Consider the following 15,770-nt stretch of genomic DNA (forward strand, 5'->3'; position numbering starts at 1 on the left):
TGCAGAGAAATAACAGGAACAGGCCATTGGTTGTTGTGTAAAATCCAAGCCAAATATTCATTGACTGCAGTAGGCAAGGCAGGGTTGGCAAGGATCAGTTACTCACTCCACCCACCTCTATATACTGTTGGGGTTGGGAAGAAGCTAAGCCCCCTTCATGGGAGTCATTCAGCACTGAACGCAGTCATGGTGCAAGCCAAGTATCCAGGATCTCACTGGGTGACTCTGGTGAGGATTCCAGCCAGGCAGGGGCCTCATCCTAAGCTTAGGGCATGCAATAGTCAATCCCCCCTCAGGACCCTTATGCAGCTCCCTTTATTATGTTGATCTTGCCCAATGCCATTTCTGCCCCCATACATACAAATATTGCCAAATGCGTAACAGAAGCAAGCCGTAATTTCACTGAGCTAAAATAACCCCCACCAAGGGCCAATTCAGGTTGAGGTGGTGGGGACACATTTCCAGCCCAGTCAAGCAGCAGCCCAAATATTTCAGGGAATGCTCTTAAGTCCAGGGTGGATGGGAAGCTCACAGGGTAATATGGCCCTGAACCCTTGAGGTTGAGGCTGTTTAAAGTCTTCAGCCTCTGCCCCATCTTATGAGATCTTTGGGAACTGAGCCTTTCTCACTGGTCTCTGGGCCATACATCACACATAGTGTGCCTGTAATGAGGCGTCATTTCAACTACGGAGGAAACATTCCTGGCATGTGCATACTGAAACAAAAGCAAGTCTCTGTGAAACAGAAGAAATATGGCACACAATTTTTTAGAGCATTGTTATCAATCGAATAAGAAAGATATAAAAGGATTTTATTTTTGGAAGGTCTTGCTACAGAGTTGCAGAGGTGGCTATCAGGGTTGTATTTTAAATGTTGATTAGAACCCACCAGCAAAATGCAAGCCATGAGTAAGATCTAATAGTGGCTGAAGAAGGCGGGTAGGGAATTGTCTTTTCTGGCACCCAGCAATAGCTCACTCCTCAATGACTTAACTTGTAGGAAGATGCTGAAGAGATACAAGCTGTGAAGTGCTATGAATAAAGTAGCAAGTTGGTTACTGTCGGGTTCTCTGTAACTTTCCGCTTCTCCTATTTCTCAGTTTGTCCTACAGTTATGCAGATCTGCTGTGCGCGTTAATCTTTCGCTTGGCAGCGAGAAAATGTTTGGGATGCCCATTTGAGGATCAAGATGTGATGCTGTTGATTAAATTACAAATGACACATGGCATCAATTCTTATTAGAGATGCTCAAGGCAAGCAGTAGCGTAAGCAGATTCACATGGCCTCTGTGAAACACTTTATCTTGCCCATTTCTCAAAATGCTCAACTCAGTAATTATAAGCCAAGATTTCAGGCTAAGCTCAGCTGAGTCGTGCAGTTAGCTGTCAATCAAGGCTGAATTTTTTTTGGCAGTGTCTATGTGATAGTTAGGGATCATGGCTTTTTCACCCTACCCCTCGCGCTAAACAATCACCGCCCATTCCAGGAGTTTACTGGGAAAAGAGCTGCGTAATCAATTCTCCTGCCCATCATTTCAGAATCAATAGCAGCAACTCTTTACAATGACATTGAATTTCCAGACTTTCAAAATGCTGAGGACCTTTTGGTGCAGCTATAAAAGGCACAGAGGGAGCCAAACATCTTCCAGGACTGTACCTTGAGCAAAAATGGGGCCTACACATGTGACTAATTTATACTAAGGTTACCAGATTTTTTTCAATAAATCCAGAGACACTTTTCAATTTCAATGGATTTTGTATGGGGACTGGTTTGTAAACCCGGGGACTGTCCCTGGGAAACGGGGACGTCTTGTAACCTCAATTTATACCACCTGCCATGTACTCTAACAGACACTATGTCACCTAAATGTCACCTAACATTGAGACTTCCAAGGCATTTTCAGACCTTTTCCTTGTGTCAAATGAATGCATGGAAGGGGGTGGGATTGCGTTTCATGGCACTCATGTATTTTGTCCCTGCCCTCTGCACATTAATAGAATTGTAGAGTTGGAAAGGACCCAAAGGGTCATCAAACCCCTGCAATGCAGGAATCATTCAGCAAGAGTTAAAGGAGAATTTAAAAAAAAAAGGGGGGGAGATTAAGAACACTCCACCTAAAAAATCTGGAAAGGGGAAGGGCTTAAACAGCAACAAGTGTGTGGCTGGGCTGCACTGCTCACACAAACTCCATCCAGCTGAGCTACTTCAGCAGGCAGAGGTGGCATGGTTGGTGTGGTGAAAACGCACTGGTAAAGCCAGTCCAGTGCTCCTGCTGATGCTTTTGCACTCTGCCAACCTTGCTGCATCCCTCCGCCTCTCCATCCCAGTATGCTGTGGTGGCTCAGCTGGATGGAGGTCAGGTGAGTGCCGTAGCCCCACAATGCGATCCGCTACCGTATGTGAGATTATACTATAGCCTGCAGGGATAATGGAGAGGGCTACATTTAGGTCTCCCTGGATCAAAAAAGGAAAGTGTACCTTTGCTATGTAGAGGTCTGCACCAAGACCTTGGACCTCCTAGGTTCAAAGTGATAAACAGCCAGCTTCCAAGGCAGAGGCTGTTTTAGGGTTGTGCAGCCGGTGTAGCCACACTGCAGAGAGTGCCACGACAACTCTCTGCACAGAGTGTGAGAGGCAGGGCACATGCTGAATTTTAGGATCGCATGGGGTGCTGCTGAAATTTGAAAGCCCAAAGTCCACCACTGCTTCAAGGTTACAGACCAAATCCATACAGGAGAGCCACACAGGGAACATATAAATGGAATGTTTTCGCAGTGTGTTAAAACTTTTAATTGGTTTTTGTTGGCTAGCTATATACTGCCTGGGGTTGTTTTTTAAGCATTTGTTGTGTCTTTTACCATATTAGTTAGAAGTAAATATTTGCTTTCACTAGTGTGATCTAAACGATTTAATTTCCTGCCATCTGAAATGAGAAAGCAGCCTTCTCTTATCCATCAGGTGAGATGTTTGCGAGTCCAAGGGAAAATGGCACATGAAAGCATGTGCGCAGCGTGACGGAGGTCTTGGCAATTGGCACCTGAGTTCTTTTGATTTTTATGGGAGCATTTATGTTTCATTTCCAGTCTGTCAAAATACTACACAAAGTCAATTTGTTTATCAATAACAACCTGCCGAAGAAACCTACCTTTAAATAGGGCTGCGATAACTCAGATGAAGACATGACAGGCACATTTTGACAAAAAGTGATCCATCAAATCTCTTAACAGATACGCAGTAATTAGGAACAGAGCAGGTATTCCAGCTTGTGTTCAGTTCAACACCCATTTAGAAAAGAACTAGTGCATATTAGGGAGACGGATGCCACCTACCTTTCTAAGCTTTATTAAACTGTAATTTTGGAGGCACAAGGACAGCTATTGACTCTTGGAGCAGGTTTCAAATAAGGCGAGTGTTACTAAACTGGCAGGCTCGTGGGATTGAGACAGAGCATTTCCCTTCCAGATCACTGGGTTGAAACAGGCTAACTGCACATTGTAACTTTTTAACTCCTGCTCGGTGGCCTTAGTAGTTTGACTGTTACAGTTCATTTACTAGAGAGCAGGTGTTTATTTCACACACGCACACAAGTGGAAACACAATATAAACTACTGCTGCAGCACCTGTCATGCTTCTAAGAAACTGTTTCGGGCCCCCTCCTCGGGTACCAGCTGCAGTTTCCAAACTGTTTGCAAAGGCAGCTCCATGTATAATGTATAGTCACAATCTAACCTAGAAGTTAGGCTATCCCTGTCCATATAGGGGTGTTGCTGGGCCACCAGCTGAAGCTGATGGAATGTACTCTGTGCCACTGAGGCCACCTGAGCCTCAAGTGACAGTGAGGGATCTAGAAGTAACCCCAAGCTGTGTACCCACTCCTTTAGAGGGAGTGTAACTCTGTCAAGAGCAGGTCGCTGCTCACCCATCAAGTCTAGGGAACCACCAGTTAACAGTGCCTCAGCCTCATCTGGATTGAGCTTCAGTTTGTTGGCTCTCCACCAGTCCAGTACAGAGGTAAGACATCAGTCCAGTACATCCACTGCCACAACTGCAGCTGTAAAGGAGAGGTGGAACTGTGTGTCACCAGCATATTGCTGACAACATGCTCCAAAACTCCTGCTGACCCAACTCAGTGGTTTTATGTAGATGTTAAACAACATGGGTGATAAAATCAAACACGGTGGAGCTCCATATCAAACGTTCCACAGGGCCAAATGAAACTGTCCAAGCACCGTCCTCTGACAGTGATCATCCAAGTAGGATTAGGACCACTTGAAGGTGGTGCCACCCACCCTAACTCAGACAGCTGCTCTAGGAGTATGCCATGGTTGATGGTATCAAAAGCCCTTGAGAGATCAAGGAGAATTAACAGGGACACATCCCCCCCCCCATCTCTCTCCTGACAGGGGTCATCACACAGGGAAACCAAAGCAGTTTCTATGCCCAAACCGGGCCTAAATGGATTTAGAAAATAGGGTTCATTTAGGGAAGCCTGGATCTAGCCCATGACCACTCTCTCAAGAACCTTTCCCAAGAAGGGGATATTAAAGACTGGATGGTAATTACTTTGATTTTCTGAACCCAGGGAGGATTTCTTAAGGACTGGTCTTATCATTGCCTCCTTTAAGTAAGGAGGCGTTAATCACTTCCCTAGCCCAGCCAGCTATCTCCCCATGGCTAGTTTTTATCAGCCACAAGGGGCATGGGTGCAGATGGTCACCCAGACTGAACCAAGTACCTTCTCCATGTCTTCAAGCCTTACTAACTGAAACTCATCCAGCATAACAGAAGTAGACAGTGTTCTGGACACCTCTTGAGATTCATCCACTGTAACAACTGAGTCCCGGCAGATTCAAGTGATTTCATCCTCAAAATGCTTTGCAAACAAGTCAGTGAGCTACCGTCAGTTCTACCACCTCCTTTGGGCCAGACTAAAAGGCCCTAAAAGGCCCTGTGGTACCCAGAAAAGCTTTGCTGAACAGCACAGTTATGATGCAATGGAGACAGCAAAGTATGCATTCTTTGATGCCTTCATTGCCATTGAATAGGCTTGATAATGAGCATTCACCAGTGTTTGATTGGCATTTTCCTCCACTTGTATCCAAGCCATCTCCCAGCTTGTTTCCTTGCCCTGAGTTCTGGAGTATACCAAGTATTTGATGCAAGTAAATGTGTGTTGAGGACAATAGCCTTTTAACCTGATCCTAAACATAGTACATGGAAGTACATTCCATCAGGCAAAACAATCTGTGCTCTTCTCAGTTTGATAAATTGTTCACACTGAGGAACCCAGCCTGGATTAAAAGTTATATAGAAGCAGTCAGGCTCCTATTTCCTTTTTGCTATCTCATTTTGAAAAGCAATTGAAACTTAAAATATTCTCTTTCACACAGAAAAAAATTGGGGTTTTAGTCCATTTTCTTTCAAAAGCAAAAAATGAAGCAATAGATTGCCTCCCTCTTATACTATGCAGCACTCTTAAAAGCCAACACAAAAACCCAAATGGTTACTTTCTACCTGCTGAAGATGAGCACAATCCAGTCAAAATCTAGCATGATTAAGTCCCACTGGCCTCAAATGCAGAGTTAAGGCATATGCTTAACTTTCTGCCATTCAAATCAGTGAGAATAAAGCACTTACCTTAGGCTGGATCTGTAAGAAAAACACTGGGGCCTAGTTTCAATAGTAGAGCGCTTGGCATCTGGTGGGCGGGGCTTGGGTGTTTTGCTCCGGAATCAGCCCCTCCCTTCAGTGTGTGTTCCGTTAAGGATGTCAATTAAGAGGGACCAACTGCCTCTTCTTGTTACTTGCCTCATGTTGTTGTATTTAGTTTCTCTCATTATGTTATTTTGCTACGGTATTATTATAGCTTAGTTTTTATTTCATGAGCCCCTTATTTTTCTCAAAGAAAAAGAAACTGCTGAAGAATGGTGGAATATCCTAAACTTTGGGTGAGTGAGTGGATATTCCCAGTTTGCCAAGAGGATTGATTTTGTTAGTCACCCCACCACCTCCACAACAGGATCATGCCCTACCTCTTTAGTGACTGTGCCCCCTTCTTCGAAGCAGTTCATCAGAAATGCTTGCGACACACCAATGACACCCCAATGGCTGAAACCTCCAAGCACGTTCCTTGCTGCTGAAAAATACATGGCTGCCAGAGAAAAGGAGACATTCCGTAAACTGCATGTCACTATCAGCTATTGGTGGTCAGTGATTTGTTCTGAATCCAAAGGCTAAGCCAAACCTCATGCTGCTGTATGTCAGATGCAATTGGTCCAAAGTCAAAGTTTTACAGCTCAGACAGGGCACACTTTATCCTTCAGGCTGCTACTTAAGCTAGCCGTGACCCTGAGGAGAACCAGTCAACAAAACAGAGAGACAAGAGGATGTGATTTGTATGCATCCCTGAGCCTGCCCAAATCACCTCTGACCCGCAGGTCAGGCTGCAAATGACAGTGGAGTGCATGCACCTGATCAGACAGCACAGTCTCATTAAAAAGCCTGGGAAGAAGGCAGCAGTTACACAGTGTTTACACACAGAGACCAAACGCAATCTAGCCAGGAAATGAGAAAGGAAGAGAGAGAGAGAGGGAAGGAAGGAAGGAAGGAAGGAAGGAAGGAAGGAAGGAAGGAAGGAAGGAAGGAAAAACAATTTGATTGAATGGAAATATGTGAGCAACACATTATGAAATCCCAAGCCAATCCTGTACTTGCATATACCTGAACAGGATCCCTGCATTTCGATTGATGTATAAATTATGTAAGGCCATCCAGCAAATTCAACTGATAAGGCTTTTTCTGAACCTTAACATCACAAACTGCAGGGAGGGGTGAGTGAGTTGCCTGTCTGGATGCGGGGGGGGGGGGGGGGAGAAAGAACCTCACTCTGCATAATAAAATAGCATGTCAGAAGAAAGGTTTTAGATGAGGAGTGCCCAAACACGATTCCTCTACCTGCAGCCTGATGTGGAATAATCTAGGACAAATTTTACCACTTCATTGTTGTGAATACAAGACAGGTTTTAAAAAATGCTTTTTATGTGTGGATTCCAATCTGTTGAAACTATACCTGCGATACAGGTTACACTCAGCCTCAAGATACTCTAGTTTGAACCAGATCTCAGTCCTATATTGCCGTTGTGCTTTATGCTTCTCACACAGCAGAGGGCAAATAATTTCACGTAAAAGGTTATGTTGCACATATATTTGATGATCTGAAGTTTGGGAGCTGCTTATCTGGCAAGATTATATCTGTTTGTAGACTGTTTTACGTTCATGAGAAGATCAGCCAAATCTCAGCCATATGCTCAGTGGTTGCTGGTGGAGATATTACCACCAGTAGAAAATATCAGAAAGGACCCCTATAAAGAGCAGCCTCCGTAAAGGGCAGTTTGGTTTTTGTTATTGTCATCGTCATTTTATGGGACAAACATGTACAAAGACAGTATCTCTAGGGTTTGCCAAAGTTCAGTACCTTTCAATTATGTTTTTTGTCAAATTAACAGCAAAACATGGAACTAGTTTATTAAGGTAGAAAATGGGTTGAGGTGACAGAATCACTCTCCCAGAGCAATGCCCAGCTATTTTAAGAATATTGCCACCACCCACAACACACAGAAACACATGTCTAATTTTTGTAACACATCCACTGTAGCACAGCGCTGGGAAGTTTCTCTTTGCAATATAAATGTGCTTAACTTTGGGCACATTGCGACTAGCGTACCTAGCATGAGATATTCACAGATGACAAGAAGAAAGTTTAAGAAAAACAGCAAATGTTAAAGAGGAGGCTCTAGTTTTGTGTGTGTCTTCGTGATCAAGGGAAGGAAGAATTTCTTTGTGTCAGTACAAAATGTTACTCTGTCCATGAAAGGAAGGAGACAGAAGGGTAGCTCTATGGAAAAGGCTGGCGGCATCTGACCAACTCAGCAGGAGAAACACTGGTTATCTCTAATCAGCACCTTCTGTTACAAGAAACAGCTCTTAAATATATGCAAAGCCCTGGAGCCCTGTTCTCGGGGGGGGGGGGATATCTTAGTGATTAAAGAACTTTAAATAAATAAATAAATGTGTGCCTAAACTTCCAAAGTTTCTGAACTTCTGCTGTGGAATTTATATATGTGTATATATAAAATAGCAAAATAAAACAACTCAAGCATAGGATATCTCCATCTAACATCACGTTCCTCAGTAGTTTCTGTGTTATTTGACTCCCTTTAATGCCGTCTGCAGTTACTTGGGACTCATCCAGACTTCCTTCCCCACCCCCACCCCAGCTTTTCCCCAGGAAAACCTACGTTTTATCGCTGAATCGGAACAAATGGGTTTTCTGTAGATTACCATGCCAATTTACTGTTAAAGAGCAGATTTTGGGGGGGAGGGCAAAGGCAAAACATCTTCGACCTGTGCCTAGAAGGCATGGGATAAATGGAAGTGTGGATGAACCCTTAGTTATGGATTTTAGAAGGGGAGTGAGTAGTTTAAGGCCCTTCGGTACTATCTATCACACTGGGTTGCACTGGAAGCCCCAATCCCTGATTTCTTTGTCAGCCAGTAGTCCCACCTTTCTGAGAACCTTACACTGCAGCCAAAACATATGATGTATCCTGTGGCTCATGGGCCAATCTTGGCCTGCCAGGGGGTCCAAGTTAGCCAGTGAGGCCATTCTTCTTAAACCATGCTCAACTGACATCACTTGTGACATCATCTTATGGTTGAAAAGGAAGGTTGGCTGCACACACCTATTCCCAGCAGGGAACAGGGGTGCACAACCAAGGCAGCATGATTTCACCCTGTCAGCTGTTGACTGAGGTGGTTAAATCCTGCTCCTGATTCAGGAAGGTGTTTGCATAGGAATCCCTTGCTAAAAGGAAGGGGAAAGACACATTTTAACAGAGCCTTGCAAGGTGCCTTGAAGTCCCAGCTTCAGAACTTCAGAGCACCTTGCACCCAGCATCATTGTGGCATCAGGTGATTATCAGGTAGATGATGTGTCCCACCTGTCTAATTTGACTTGCTGGACTGATTCTAGTAAGGATCTGGCACATGGGGTCTAAAAGGTTCTACATCCTTGCATAAACCTTTACCTACTGACAGAAATACTGTTTGATACTCAACTTCAAATTCTAGGTCTGGTAGAATTTCAAGCCACCTGGGTGCCTGAGACAGCGGGATTTTTGGCTGTCAACACAAGCAGTTACACAGAGCACTTTCAGTGTGACTTACTTTAACTGGTAGCGGGAGATCTAAATCTATTTGGTTCTTTTTGTAATGTGGTCTATTTTTGAATATTACCGAGTCTAGCATAACTGGAACACAAACACAGCACTTCCAAATTGGACAGCAGCTTACCAAAGATGCCCCCCCCCCCGCATCCTTTTTAGGATTTTATGGGATGTTACCTCACTTTATGACAGTTCCCATTGTAGCGTAAATACTGAACATTTTCTGTAAGTGAGGCAATGCACTGTGAAATGTCAAGCAAACGATAAAATCAATAATCTGCAAGTTACCAAAGACAAATGCTCACAGATGCTCACAGTGGATTGCGGGTAGGGTGGGGGCTGTCAAAGACAAATGCTGAATTCGGGAGACCATGTGCTTTACTGCTTTTAACTTCCCCTCATTTCATAGGGTTGTTGGCTCTAAGGCTTTGGCTCTGAACCTATTCTTATGGTCGAAATGGTTTAAATCTCAGGGTGCTATTAGAAGCACAGAAACTGTGACTTTATTTTCATTTGGTAAGTATTATTTTGTTCCAGTGCATTACATTTTAGGATTACGCATGGTTCAGCCAGCACTTTCTCTTCTCTGGACAGACCTGGGAGTTCGCAATACATCATATTTATAGGTTACACTTTGAAGCAATTCACACACATTGTTATGGCTAAGCACTATTCTGTCTGTCTCTCTGTTGGTTTGTCTACATATGGATAAGCTTACACCAGCTTAGTAAGGTAGGCTGGTATTGCTAAGAGTGGGCTGAGATTGTGGGGAAAATAACTTGCTTAAGTTTTCGTAGCCAAATCATGGCTGAAGCCAAAGCACAGTTGAAGCTGAATTGAGTATTTTCTAGTTCACTGTTTTCATTCCTAGCCACTATGCCACACCAGGGATTGCCAAGGGAATCTCCTCCCTTGATTCATTTATGTTATAAACCATAATATAGTAGACTATTTGGGAGTTAGCTGCTTGTACTGGCTCCATTGAAACCACTGTAAAAAATGCCTTTGGAGTTCATAAAGGTTGGCTGGGTGGGCAGGGAAGGAGAAAATACTGCAAATCTTTCTGGTAAGGGTTGCTTTTAAACTTGTCTTGTTAATGGACTGAAGGGGGGGGGGGAGGAGGAAGCATTGGAGACCCACTACTCTATTGCTAAAAAGACAAAGGGGAGGCTGGGGGGAGGGGGAGGGGAGGCACAACAGCCTAAAGCAAAAATGGTACGAGTTCAAAATGAAAGGAAAAGAAAATGGAGCAACACAGTGACATGCATAATCATGTAGGTTATAACATTTCTTTAATGTTTTATGCAGCCAATAGTACTGAAGAACTCAGAGGCTTCTGTCAGCGCTGGTATTTTCTTATCACAGCACGCTTATTGCGACTTTCTAACTGCTCTGTTGGTCCGGCATTACTTTGCTACTGAAGAAAATCAGATGGCTTCTGGCTTTTCTTAAGTATTGCACCTGCAGTACTGCCTGCCTCCTGGGAATAATTCAGCTCATTGGTAAACACAACCCTTATACATCAAAAGTTTCCACTTTCTCTCACCCCTTTTAACAGGCTGGCCCCTCCCTCTCTGCAGGCTTCTTGTGGCTGTCTAGGGAATCTTTCACTTTTTGTCCTTTCCTGACCCTCCTGCGCCACATTCGAGTCTTATTCAGACCATCTGCTCTCAAGGAAGGTAAAACTTCTGCTGTGAAAATAGCCGTTGTCCCTGGCAGTTAACTTCTTTTTTAAGTTACCTTTTCAGGATGCTTGGCATTTCCCCCCTCCCCAAGAAAAGAGAGAGTAACATTTGCGAGATCTTAATTCAGGCTCTCCCTTCTGGCTCGGAAAATAGTTTACAATTGATATGTTTCTGGTTGTCGCCTTCCTTTTCCTCCACCCCCCCCCCCTTTCCCAGATAGTGGTATGCTCTTCTTGTTCCTGACAGAAGTGTTTCTAAAGGCCTGCTCAAGCCTCACTAAGCAGCTGTGCGTTAGGTCATTTTCCCAGGAGTTTTACATGTGGAAAGCTGGGCATTTAGCAAGGCCTCAAAAAGGACACCATCTGGCCCTAGTGAGGGGAGGGGGGAAGGATCATGACACTTTCAGTGGTACCAACAGGCCCTGATGAACCATAAAGGAATGCAGGCCTAGACTGTGATCCAATAGCGACTAGCCCAACAATCACCTCAATGACAGCTAAATCCATTCATCTCCAAAGTTATCTCATGGCACAATGGACTTTTGTGCCACGCTGTTTGCTGAAGGCGTAGTAAAATCCATTTTGATTTTTGTGTCGGGTTTCGGGGCCTGCACATTTTCCTAGAAGGCATATGTGGCAAACTTTGAGTTCACAAAAAGACACATCTCTCTTAACATTCAGGCCCTCTCCATTTCTGTCTTTCCATGTCTACCCAAAATGTAAAAGAATAAAACATTAGTCCCAGGAATACTTTCTAGGTCTGTGGAAACTTAGTCAACATTTCAGAGATTTCAGACAATGATCTAAACCTTGATTCATTTATATTTTATTGGGGAAGGAAATCCCATTATTGTAGTTTACCATTTACACCCCCAATTAGTTTTGTAATTTGAAATGAGGCAGACTTTTTTTTTTCCAGTGGCAAGACAAAATAAAATGTATTTGACATTTAGCTATTACAATGAATTTTAAAAACACATTTCTTTGCTGAGCTTATAACTTTTTGATATGTTGATTCATTTCAGGTAATGTTTGGTGTTTGTATCCACCAGCACATTGATGTTTAACAGATATGAATACCATAAAAATAACAACTGGTAGTAATGTTATACAATGAAGTAGATACAAAGAAGCTTTTGACTAAGTGGAAGACTCTCCTGCTTGGGAGTAAGGGGAGAGCCCTAATCTTTTACTTATTTCCTCTTTGAGCTTTGCCCCATCTAATGTCACTCTTCTAACTGCCTGGAGTGGCTTTGGGGACTGAAACAGAAAGTAGGAAAGCTTCATTATGCTAGCAGAAGTCCATGTGCAGTGGTTATGATACCCCCACTCTCTGCATGCATACATATGCACACCAACTTTCCATTTATATAGCCGCTTTACAAACTTTATTGTATCCACTCTCCCAATAAACCTTGCATGGGGTGTGTGTCATTAAATATCTGTAAAAATGCCTTCCATACAAACCTGCCTGTGCCTTAAGATCAGTAGTCAAAACCCTCTTGGTAATCTCTGTTTAGGATGAAGTCCATGGTATAGGGGCCTGGGGGAGGGCCTTTTCAGTCACGGCTCCTCACATGTTATTATTATTATTATTTGTTAAATTTGTATACCACCCTTCATCTGAAGATCACAGGGTGGTTCACAACATAAAAATACAAAATGAAGACACAAAATACATAATGAAACGTAAACAAAAGCAAGCAAATAACCTGCCTCTCACAGGGACTTTTAAAAGGCCATAGAATGTTATTCAGCCAAATGCCTAGTTGAATAAAAACATTTTTGCCTGATGCCTAAAGATAAGTAATGAAGGTACCAAGCGAGCCTCCCTGGAGACAGCAATCTGCAAGTGGGGAGCCACTGCAGAAAAGGCTCTTTCTCGTGCTGCCACCCTCCTGACCTCTTGTGGAAAAGGCATGCTAAGAAGGGTCTCAGACGATAATCACAGGATCCAAGTCTCTCCCTACTGACTTCCTTCCTATTTTTTTAAGGAACATATGACACCACACTATAGTAAGTCAGACCACGGGTTCATCCAGCTCAGTACTGTCAACACAGACTAGAAGGGGTCTCTCTCAGACCTATGTGGAGATGCTGGGAATTGAATCTGGGACCTTCTGCATGCATAGCAGATGCTCTTCCACTGAGCTATGGCCCTCCTGGAATGGGCTGCTCTGTTCTCCTAGCCTGGATGATGTCACCAGTTCTGATACTGGATCTGAACTGGGGCCGATGTGGGGAAGTCCTTCAGAGGAGAGACTCTTGATTGAGGACAAGACAGCCAGCACCACCAGTGACATCGGCTGCAACATTCAGAACTTGCACTCAACTTTTCTTTCCCCTCCTCCCTCCCATTAATTTCCCCTTATGTGTTATGTCATTTTAGATAGTGAACCTGGGGCTATGAACTGCCTTAGAACCCTGGGTATAAATCCTGCAAGTACACAAAACACAAAACAGTGTCCTGCATATGCCACATAGGCAGATGATCTGTGTGAAAAACAACTGTCATATGGATTGCAGACATCACATGCATGATCCTGATATAATCTTACAAAAGGGATATAATCTGTTAAGAATGGGAAGTATTAACATTGAACTGAACAAAACAAAACAGTCAATGGAGTGGGTGAGCATTCATGGCGTGTTAAAATTAGCTTTTTGTATATGTCTCCTGTGAGTGATTTAAAACAAGAGGCACAACAGCTAGTATCCACTTACCTACGTATTATTTGCACAATTGTGCATACTTCCATTCACACTGTGTTAAAACCTTTCAGAGTTTGCCTAAATTAAAAAATTGTCAACATGCTCTCAGCCAAGAACAGGCACTGAGAGTCGCTAACATCAGTACACAAAGAATATCTATGAAGAGCAGCGCTGAGTGAACCCACAGAGCAGAGGATTCTGAGTTTTGAAAGGGAAGGAATGTAGATGCATGGGAACAGCTTTTGAAGTCCACAAAGAGCTTTTTTTTTTAAAACAAAAACAAAAACTGAAAGAGGAGCAGGGAGGAACAGATCAGAACCTTCTTTTAATTCTCAGCTCCACAAGCACGCAAGGCATTTGTCTAGATGACTGGCAACAGTTTCACTTTGAAAATCACAAAGACAACTCCTTATCTTATAAATAGAGTTACATGTTTGCAATCCAAGGTATGTGTTCATTCAGGGATTTATCCTCATTGTAACAAAATGTGCTAGGTTCTCTCTCTCTCTCTCTCTCTCTCTCTGAAATATATAGCTATATATATCTGCATGCATGAGCATACACACAGACAACAGCACAGGCAAAAAGGACAATTTAGGAATTTGATATATTGCAAAACCATTAATTTAAACCCTCATCTGTTTGGTGCCTTTTCTTACCAATGATTTCTCGGAGTCAAATGCATTCTAAGGATTAAATGATTTTAAGGGGGATTAAATGTTAATTAAAAATATAATAGAAATATCAGTAGCAGAGATGGCCAACGTAAATATTTATCGCTTAAACTGCATGATCACGCAGCACACTCCACCACTTATTTTCACAACGTGGAGCTACAGTTCATGTAAATTACAGAAATGGCACACCCACACAGATCTATATAATGTAACAACACATTTATTTACACTTCACAAACATAGAGCAATGTCCTTGAAAATTCTAAAGGTCATTGTTAATAGATTTTTTTTCCCCTTCTTCCACCAACTGTGTCTTTCTTAGCCTGTAAGAACGCTGTTCCCGGAGAGGTCCTTGAAGGGCTGGGAGGAGCAAATTCCATGTGGCCAGTTCAGCTGCAATAATCTCCTTTCTCCTCCTGGCCCAAGCCACACATGACAGCACTCTAGTGTCTCTCATCATTATTTGTCACCCTTTTGTGTCATGCAACTTATATCCACGGCCATTTCAGCAATTAAGACGGGGGGGGGGGGGGGAGGCCCAACGTTATCCACCGTGAATAACTCTGAGGCAAATGACATCAAGTGCCAACCGCTCTATTGAGCGATTGGTACCTGATACCACTAGACCATTGTTAAGTGTTTTATGAGGAACACAAATAAACTGCTACATTGGAGGGGTCAGAGCCTAAGGAGGACTGATCAGATCTCTGCAGTGACTTGGCAGTAGGGACTGCAAAGATTTTACAATACGCTGCTGGTAATGAGAAATGAGGAGGGGAGAGGAAAGAAGACAGTGGCTTAGTCCTAGAGGCTTATTTTGAAAAGGCTGAAAACTTCATATCTCATTTGTTTTCCAAAGTACCTCAACCTGCAGCAATACCCCAAAGAAATTAAACTGATGAAGGCTGTGATTGGAGACTATGTTCCTAGGATGGCTAGACTCCTGCCAAATGTTTAAGGCTCAACTGCTTAAGTCTTTGCCATCAGTTTTGAAGCAATTTGTGCAGTTGAAAGCGAGGCTTAAAGTTGTAATAATTACTGTTAACTAAGTCAGGTTTCACCTACTATGAAGCTCAATGGATTATGGTCTGACTTGCTGTTGTTAGGGCTGTAATAATCCACACATAGTCATGGCTACACCTGACTGTGTGTCACAAAGTGAACATCAAATGCCTTTGTCACTTGTGCAACGGTGCAATGCGAGGGCTGAAAGTTTAATTGGCTGACCAATCATTAAATGAATTAACTAAAGTTGGTTAATTGATCATTGACAACAATTTTTTAAGTGATAGAGCTATGAGTTAAGAGAACACTTGTGTACTTTTTTAAAATAAAGGCTGATTTTGTTATAGTGTGCCCCCTTCCAGACATAACGCCAAAACAGAACTTAGCACTATATGAATGAGTTTCAACAAGCCTTTGACTCATATACTCTTCACCCACTTCTCCCATCTGGTACAACCACAAGAGGAGA

The 15,770-nt window shown here is 43.1% G+C and overlaps 1 long non-coding RNA gene across 1 annotated transcript; it reads right to left on the bottom strand.

Moving 5' to 3' along the window:
- Positions 1–940: 940 nt before the first annotated feature.
- Positions 941–7,341, bottom strand: LOC310674440. The gene is made up of 3 exons (XR_014509595.1): positions 6,032–7,341; positions 3,919–4,050; positions 941–1,196 (listed from the first exon to the last, which is right to left on the bottom strand). It is a non-coding gene; the product is annotated as an uncharacterized lncRNA (long non-coding RNA).
- Between the last annotated feature and the right edge of the window lie 8,429 nt (positions 7,342–15,770).

Source organism: Podarcis tiliguerta (genome assembly GCF_965153285.1).
Source record: "Podarcis tiliguerta genome assembly, chromosome: 3".
NCBI classification, from domain to species: domain Eukaryota; kingdom Metazoa; phylum Chordata; class Lepidosauria; order Squamata; family Lacertidae; genus Podarcis; species Podarcis tiliguerta.